General features: G+C 40.9%; 1 non-coding gene across 1 annotated transcript; it reads right to left on the bottom strand.

Annotated features, from left to right (window-relative positions):
* Window positions 1-3206: 3206 nt before the first annotated feature.
* On the bottom strand, window positions 3207-3313 carry LOC111822720 (U6 spliceosomal RNA). The gene has a single exon (XR_002825852.1). It is a non-coding gene; the product is annotated as a U6 spliceosomal RNA (small nuclear RNA).
* Window positions 3314-8741: the final 5428 nt, after the last annotated feature.

Here is an 8741-nt window from a genome sequence, read left to right as displayed (position 1 = left end):
ATTGTTATTAGTAAAATATGAAAAATAAAAACAAAAATTTTAAGGAAAATATAACATGTTTATGAAAAATAACTGTATGTTCCAAAACAACAGCAAAAAATTAGTGAGATGTTTCAAATCTCTTTTATGTTTGGCTTAACTGAAGACATTTGGATTTTCCTGTCTACTTCTGCATTCAGTCTGTTGTGATATGTTGTTTTGGTTGAAGAAAATCAGTCTTTAACAGATTTCTTGGACAATTTTGGATACTTGTCTTTGATACTGTACCAATACTTGACAAGTGGCAGTTTCTTAAAAGATAGTTGCAATGTGGAATCTGAAAACATATCAATGAACTTTTGTACCCTGTTGCTTTAAAGTCCATGGGTCTGGCTTGCACTGTGAGTGGATCTTTTACCTGGGCATGCTTTGTGACATCTTGCATCGGTCATTTGGAAAGTATTGGTTTACTGAGGTATGTAGATCTTCTCAATGTTGACACATTTCATTATACGATAAAAAATCACATTCATTAGTATCATCACCAATCCCATCAGCAAAGTCTTTAAGTATTAGGAAGCTGTCAAGTTCACGGTGGCAGATACAACTTTTCCCAAATTCTAATTTTCGCTTGAAAGCTTAAATTTTGTCATTTGCAACAAAGACTGTCAGTTGTTTTCCGTGAAATGACAGACACACTTCATTCATTTTTGAGAAAATGTCTGCCAAATATGCAAGTCTGAATCACCATAATATGTCCTTCTTTTTTGAAAGTCTTTCTTTCAAAAGGCATTCCATGCAGTGGCTAACTCAGCTTGTAACTCAATCATACAAGTGCTTTCCTTCAAGACAACCCTCCCTACACAGAATATTTAAAAAAGTTAAAATGTAATCAGATTATCGCTTTGTTACTACTTCTGCATAGACATTCTTAAATGAAGACGGCTTTTCTTCCCTGCCAGTGTATGCCAGTGAAGGACACCTTGCTTCCTGTTAGGCACCCGTTTTACCTATCATTCAGTTGCACCATCAGTGAAAATATCAACACAGTGGAAAAGGCAAATACTGTCTTAGTATTATTATGGAAATGGCCTCATGGACCTTCTGGAAGAGCCTCGGGGCCTCCCATGGAGGTATGGACCATACCTTGCAAGCTCCTGGTAGAGGTAGAGCTACTCAGATTTTGTTTTTAACATGAAACCTACCAGGCTTGGTACAGCAACACTGACAGCTGGGGCCCAACTATTCACAGCTCCCTGGAGATGTGCACAATTTCCATTCAGATAAAATACCAGGACAGGAACCAACAGGAAACAGCCCTGTCACCTCCTGCCTCTCTTCCCGAATCTTCTCTTCAGTGCCTTCTTCCCAGCATCCCATGGGCCCTGGGTTTCTCAAGGCCACACGAGAGGGGCCACTGTTGAGAAGAGTAGCTTCAATGAGCAGGTGAGAAGAGCAGGCCTGCCATGCTCATGACTGTACTCACCACAGGTACAGCTACAAGAACCCAAAGAAACAGGTCCCACCCTGTGCTGCCTGTCCTGGGCAATGCCTCGTCTTTCTTCTCTGGAAGTCCTTTGCACCTCAGACTTTTCTCTCCTTTCTTCAACCTTGCACTTTCCAAAGCCTTCCCTAAAACTCTGTTCTCCTTTTTCAATACAGCATCTGGTTAGCTGAGAAATGAATCACTGCCAAGGTAAGAATGACCACTAACGCGTTCATTGTGTTAGGCAGAGGTGTTCACAGTTTAACAGGAGACTGCTGGAGGCATTATGCCTCAACATAAGGAAACAGTTCTGCAATGGGGAGCATTTCAGGCAAACGGGGTGATTCAGAAGCCTCTGAAATCGCATTAAGGGTGGAGACTCTGCTGAGACAAAGTCAGAAGAATTGATGATTGACCAATCAGAGTGGGGAGATGAAATCCACAGAGCAGTGGCTCACCTCCTCATGAGATGAAGGCCATATAGCTCTTCGTTTCAGTTCCTAGCGAGTGAAAAATATGCAGTGTTTACACTATCAAAGGACAACTAGGACTGAGGCATGGGTCTCAGTTTACATGGCTGATCGCTAACATTTCCACCCTGTCCCGTGTGTGGATGTTTGGATATTACTTAGGGAGGTGGTGCTTTAATATTCTGGGGGCCAAGTCTACTCCCCGTCCTTGCCAACTATGCTGTTCTCCTGGCTAAGGAGGCTGCCAGCCTGTTTCCTACGCAGATAGAGAAGGAGGGCTGTGATGGGGAGCGTCTTTGGATAACAGCTGTGTCAGGTTAACTCTGGCTACCTCCTTTGTCTAGAACAAATGGGGCGCCCAGGAAAATAGATTTGGGGGATAGGCAGTGCTGCCAAGCAGACACTTTGCATCTGAAATGCACACCTACCAGGAAAGCTATCAGTGCTCTATGTGCTGCATCTACAGAAGGTCACCTGGCTTTTTTTTCAAGCCCTGAATTATGAAACAAGGTTGGGTACATTCTGGAAAGTCCCTTTGTGGGTGTTCCTCTAAGACAACCTTTTAGAAGTATTAATTTGGTCTTTCAGTTTTCATCTGGTCCCGGGAAGACTGTTCACACTTCTACCTCTAGTCTCTGCTGACTTCATGATGAGCAGATAAGAAGTGGTCAATTAGTATTTATGGAATAAAATTCACTCTTCAAAAATGACAGCACTTTAAATGACTCTGTGGCCCAGGAGGGACCCTTGCTTTGTACTCCCCGCTCCAGAGTTTGAACATTTAAAAACCAAGGAGGACCCAGGGCTTAGCAAGGGTGTTGGCGTCACGGAGCATCCTTTGTGCAATTTTACTTGGAGATCCTGACTTAAGCAGCCCTCACCACACCTGCAGCCCCCACCACAACCTGCAGCCCCTACTATAACCTGCAGCCACCTCTCCTGTTCACTGTCTCCTGCCTTTGCTTGTATGACCCCCTCTCCCTTTATGAAACCCCATCCCACCTTGCTCTCCCAGCCTCTCTAAGTCTTACCTAGATTTTAAAGCTCAACTCAAATTCTGACTTCTTCAAGAGGCTTTCCTTTCTGATTCACCATCATCCTTGCAATATTAACAATAAAGATGATGATGATCAATGACCGAATAGCTACTATGTGCCAGGCACTGTTAAAAAAAAAAAAAACCAAACCAGTTGCTGTCAAGTCGACTCCAACTCATGGGAACTGCATGTGCGTCAGAGTACAGCTGTGTCCCATGGTTTTTTGTTTTTTTTTTTAATATGGGATGCTTTGTAAATTTATGTGTCATCCTTGTGCAGGGGCCACGCTAATCTTCTCTGCATCGTTCCAATTTTAATATATGTGCTGCTGAAGTGAGCACTCCATAGGGTTTTCAATGGCTGATTTTTCAGCAGATTTTTAGGCCTTTCCTCCAAGGCTCCTCTCGGTGGACTCGAACCTCCAAGCTATCAGTTAGCAGCAGAGTGTGTTTACCGTTGTACCACCAAGGGACTCCAGACACTGTAGTGCACTCATACATAATCTCATTTAATCCTTATAATAATCTTGTTTTTTATAGGCACGGAACGTTCCGAGGATTTTAGTGCACTGCCCATGTCATGAAAACCCTAGTGGTGCAGTGGTTAAGAGCTACAGCTGCTACCCAAAAGGCCAGCAGCTTGAATCCACCAGGCACTCCTTGGAAACTCTATGGGGCAGTTCTACTCTGTCCTGTGGGGTCGCTATGAGTTGGAATCGACTCAGCTGCAGTGGGTTTGGTTTTGGTTTTGGCTCATGCTATACGCTAAGTGATGGAGAGGGAACACCAGCTCTGGTTTGCCTTGTTCCGAAGGTCATGCTTTTAACTGGCCTCAGTTTGCCCTCCTGGGGGGTGCTAATTACCTAATCTTGAGAAGCTGATAAAGCTAGATGGGACCTAAAAGGTCATACTGACCAGTCCTCTTATTTTACAGATGAGGACCCTACAGCCCAAAAAGGCAAAGAGACTTGACTCAGGTAACACAGTGAAGTTTTAGCAGAGTCCGGACAAGTACCAGCTCCCCTGGTTCTCAGACTCATTTACCATTTATTCATTCAACACATTTACTCAAGCCTGCTATGTTTAAGTCACTGCATTGGGCCCGGAATATATTTCCTGCTGCATCTTCTCTGGGTGCTTCTTTTGCAAGTTTAATGAATTCACACACAAAACTGCCTTAAAACGGAGGATGAAGTAAACGTCTGCCTCTTCCTAGTGTGGCTCACTTGTCCCTGGAGGCTTAGGCACATAGACCAACCCACATTCAGAAGCAGTTGCAGTTCCAGGGGAGAGGATGTGTTGGAGACTGGGGGAGAGGGTGTTTGATTACAGTTATTTATTCTTTACGGGGGAATGTGCAGGAAAGGTCCTGTTTATGAAGATGGTTCAATGCTGCTCAAGTAACGGATGTTTTAGGAACAAGCATTAGAAAATAGGAAGCATGACTCCTAGTTTTGCCAACTAAGTCTAACCCAGTTCCAAAACATTTTGTCCCTCCTTTGCTGTAGTGTGTGTAGGGATAAGGAAGTCACTAAGCTTATCCTCTTGGAGGCCTAGAGGCACAGTGGTTAAGAGCTCGGCTGCTAACCAAAAGGTTGGCAGTTCGAATCCACCAGTCGCTCCTTGGAAACCCTATGGGGCAGTTCTCTGTCCTATAGGGTCGCTATGTGTTGGAATTGACTCGACAGCATCGAGTAGAGCAGTAAGCTTGTCCTCTTAGGTGTCTCCCATCCCGGCACCACTACCTGGATTTATTATTATTATTTATTTTGTGGGCAGATTTATCTGAGGATCCTTAGAGATGCCCAACAAACCCTCTCAAGTGAGCTGAGAGGACGTGGGAGCCACAGGAATGTCCTGTTTGAGAACTTGGAAGGAAAGAAAATTTGATTGTTCCTTGAACAAAATTCAAATTCACAAAATAACACCAGACTTGCTGGTCTGACAGAGACTGGAAAAACCCCAAGAGTATGGCCCTCGGATACCCTTTTAACTCAGTACTGAAATCACTCCCGAGGTTCACCCTTCAGCCAAAGATTAGACAGGTCTATAGGGCAAACAATAACACATGTGAGAAACATGTTTCGTAGTTCAGTCATGTATACAAGACTAATGGGCACACCAACCTAAAAGCAGAGTCGAGAAGGCAGGAAGGGACAGGAAAACTGGACAAATGGAAACGAGGAAACTGGGGTGGAGAAGGGGAGAGTGTTAACACATCACAGGGTTGGCAACCAATGCCACAAAACAGTATTGTTTAATGAGAAACTAATCTGCTTTGTAAATGTTCACCTAAAGCACAATAAAAAGAAAGTATTATTAAAGTGAAATAATTATTTTAAACTATTTAAAAGACTGCAATTAGAAAAGCATGCCCATACAAACATGCCATATATAAAATTCTGAAAATTGGACAGCACTGGGTTAACTGTGCTGCCAGATTAACTCAAATTTTGTGGCAACTCAGAATAAAACCTTCCTCACTAACCCTGGGCATATATTAAAGATTTTGTAAATGTGGTATCAATTAGAAAGGTTGTACCTCTGCACAAGTCTTTTAAAAATTTTGACCTAAATTAATTTTTTTTTGGCCTAGTTATGTCTGTTCACAGAAAATTGCATAACTATACACTACCAGAGCCCTGGTGGTACAGTGGTTAAGAATTTGGCTGCTAACAAAAAGGTTGGCAGTTCAAATTCACCAGCCACTCCTTGGAAACCTTATGGGGGCGGTTCTACTCTGTCCTGTAGGGTCGGTCTGAATTGGAATCAACTCGACAGAATGGGTCAATACACTACCGCATGACAAGTATACTACACATGTTGAAATAGCAAGCATGCTGAGTTGCATTTGCTATCATTGGACAAGTGAATGTATAATATATAGAACTTTTGAAAGTTTCAGCTACTTCTTGTTTGACTTGTTATGTTTATGATAAGAGATGCGAGCCCTTGTGAGATATTGTAAATGAGTCAACTGTGTCTTGAAATTGTCTTATTACTCTTCTTCAAGATTCTGGACTAGTTTAATAGAAGAGTGTCCTGTGATTGCAAGATATGTTAAAAACTTTTTCCACTGGCAACAATCTACCTGTGTGAATCGTGATAATCTTGATATTGAGCAATCAAAATACAGAAATAACTTCACTGCTAAGGTTGGCATAACACTGCAGCTGTCACTTGTATATCCAAATTTCAAATTTGCCTGTTCATCTGTAGAAAAGACAGTAAAATTGTACCCCCAAACAATTTATTCATTATGGGAAGTTGGGCTAGATTATTTCTAGCATTAATGTTTTACTTTTTGATTGATACTTTGAAGCTGCCAATCAAATGCATGTTCAGCAGGACATTTTACACAGCTTATTATCTTAGTGTTTTCTGAGCTTAATGTTAACTTCTTATAAAATCCACTCGGTAAAATATCTGACAGTAAGACCCTAGGTAGCTTGTTTTCAAATCATAAAGAATGGTCAATAAAAGCCAGAGGGTGCTGGTGGTTACCAGTGAGAAAATAAAAAGCTTATTATCCTTTTACATTACTATTTTTAAGTAGTCAAAATTTGTTAGTATTTACCCACATATTTAGTATTTTCAGTGCTCTTTATTCCTCCTTGTATTTCTGTGTTCTTTTTCGGGATCATTTTCTTTTGACCTCAAGAAGTTAGAACCGTATTTCAAGTGCTGTCTGCAGGTGACAAATTCCTTTTTTTAAAAAAGTATTTTTTGTTCACTTTTGAAAGATACTATGAGCAAAGAATTCTAGGCTGCTATTTTTTTTGCAAAAATTTTAAGATATCTTCCCATTGTTGCCAGATTCAAGTTTCTTGAGAAATCAACAATCTTATTGTTACTTATTTGAAGTAATATATTTTTTCTTCCTCTTGCTGCTTTTAAGATTTTCTTCTTATGGTTTTCAACATCTTACTATTATGTGTCTAGATGTAGTTTGCTTTAGATTTATGCTGCTTAGGGTTTGAAGAGCTTCTTGAATTTGTAGGTTGATGTCTTTTGTTAGTTTCAAAAAGGTCTCAAGTATTGCTTCTACCCCATTCTCTCTCCTGAGACTCAAATTACACATATACTATAGATTTTCAGTGTGCCCCAGTGTCTCTTACACTGTTTTCTGTAGTTTTCCTTTTTTAAAATCTGTTTCAGTTTGGATATTTTCTATTGACAGGTATACCAGTTTTTAAATCTTGTCTTCTGCTGTATCTAATCAGCTGTTAAAGCCATCAACTGAGTTCTTAACTCCAGATATTTATGCTTTAGTTCTAGAATTGCCTTTTGGTTAATAAATTTCACTAGTGAAATTTTCCATCTTTTTTTTCTTAAATTGATTTTCTCTTTTTTTTGTTTTTTTGAGCATATTCATCAATTATCTTAAGGTTTTTCTCTACTAACTCCAACATCTTAATTACTGTAGGTCTAAGATAGTCCTTGTTTTCTGGGTTATATGGTCCTATCTTTTGGCTTGTGTAGGAATTTTTTTATTGAATGCTAAACATTGTGAGTCTCCGGATTAGATAGTATTTCTCCAGAAAGGACTCACAACTTTCTTCTGCTTGGCAGGGTGGCAAATGATCACCTCAATCCAATCAGGGACTGAGTTGATCTACGGTTGGGTCGCATTGTTTGTAAGGCACTGTTTAGGCTGCCTCTGTTTAGCCCCTGTTCCTATGTCATAGCCCTCCAGGGATTCTGACTAAGACTTTCATGTGTTCATCAGGTAGGTCCTGAACTTTATTGTTGGTCTCCACAGCACAGTCATTCTGTTGAAAATGGTTTTGTTCTTTAAAAAGAGGTTTTCAGCATAGCTTTTAGCCTCAAAAACTCCCTATAACCTCAAAATCTGATACACGTCTTGAGAAACCAATGCATGAGGTCTCTCAAGTCTTTATTTTTATCATTCCAGCGTTGTGAGACTACTAGGAGTTCTGTTGAGTTCTCTGCTTCCTGGTAGTGACCCTCTGGCTTGGATTTCTCAGCCACCTGCCTCCAGGGAAAAACCATTAACAGAATTAAGCTCACCTCTTGGAGGTCTCTCCCTTCTCCATGATCTTAGTACCTCTAGCCATTGTTGCTTCAGCAGATCTCTAGTGCATTTAAACAGATGATTTTTGTAATTTATCTGGCTTCTCTAGGTTTTTTAAAAATTTTATTGTGTTTTAGGTGAAAGTTTACAGTGCAAGTTAGTTTTTCTTTCAAAAATTTTATACACAAATCATTTTGTGACATTAGTTGCAACCCCCACAATGTGTCAGCACTCTCCCCCTTTCCCTGTCCACCCTGGGTTCTCAGTGTCCATTCATCCAGTTTTCCCTTCCTGCCTTCTCATCTTTGCTTTTGAGCAGGTGTTGCCCATTTGGTCTCGTATACTTGACTGAACTAAGAAGCACGTTCCACAGGTGTGTTATTGTTCTATACTCCTGTCTAATCTTTGGCTAAAAGGTGGACTTTGGAAATGGCTTCAGTTCTGATTTAGCAGGGAGTCCAGGGGCCACAGTCTCAGGGGTTCCTCAAGTCATGGTCAGACCAGTTAGTCTGGTCTTTGGTCTTTTTTTTTTTAAATTTTTTTTATAGTACTTTAGATGAGGGTTTACAGAACAAATAGTTTCTCATTAAACAGTCAGTACACATATTGTTTTATGACGTTGGTTAACAACCCCACGACATGTCAACACTGTCCCTTCTCAACCTTGGGTTCCCTATCTCCAGCTTTCTTGTCCCCTCCTGCCTTCTAGTCCTTGTCCCTGGACTGCTGTGCCTC

Source organism: Trichechus manatus, unplaced genomic scaffold, assembly GCF_000243295.1.
Source record: "Trichechus manatus latirostris isolate Lorelei unplaced genomic scaffold, TriManLat1.0 scaffold00199, whole genome shotgun sequence".
NCBI classification, from domain to species: Eukaryota; Metazoa; Chordata; class Mammalia; order Sirenia; family Trichechidae; genus Trichechus; species Trichechus manatus.
Note: the sequence above shows the minus strand (reverse complement) of the source record. Positions and strands in the feature narration are given on the sequence as shown.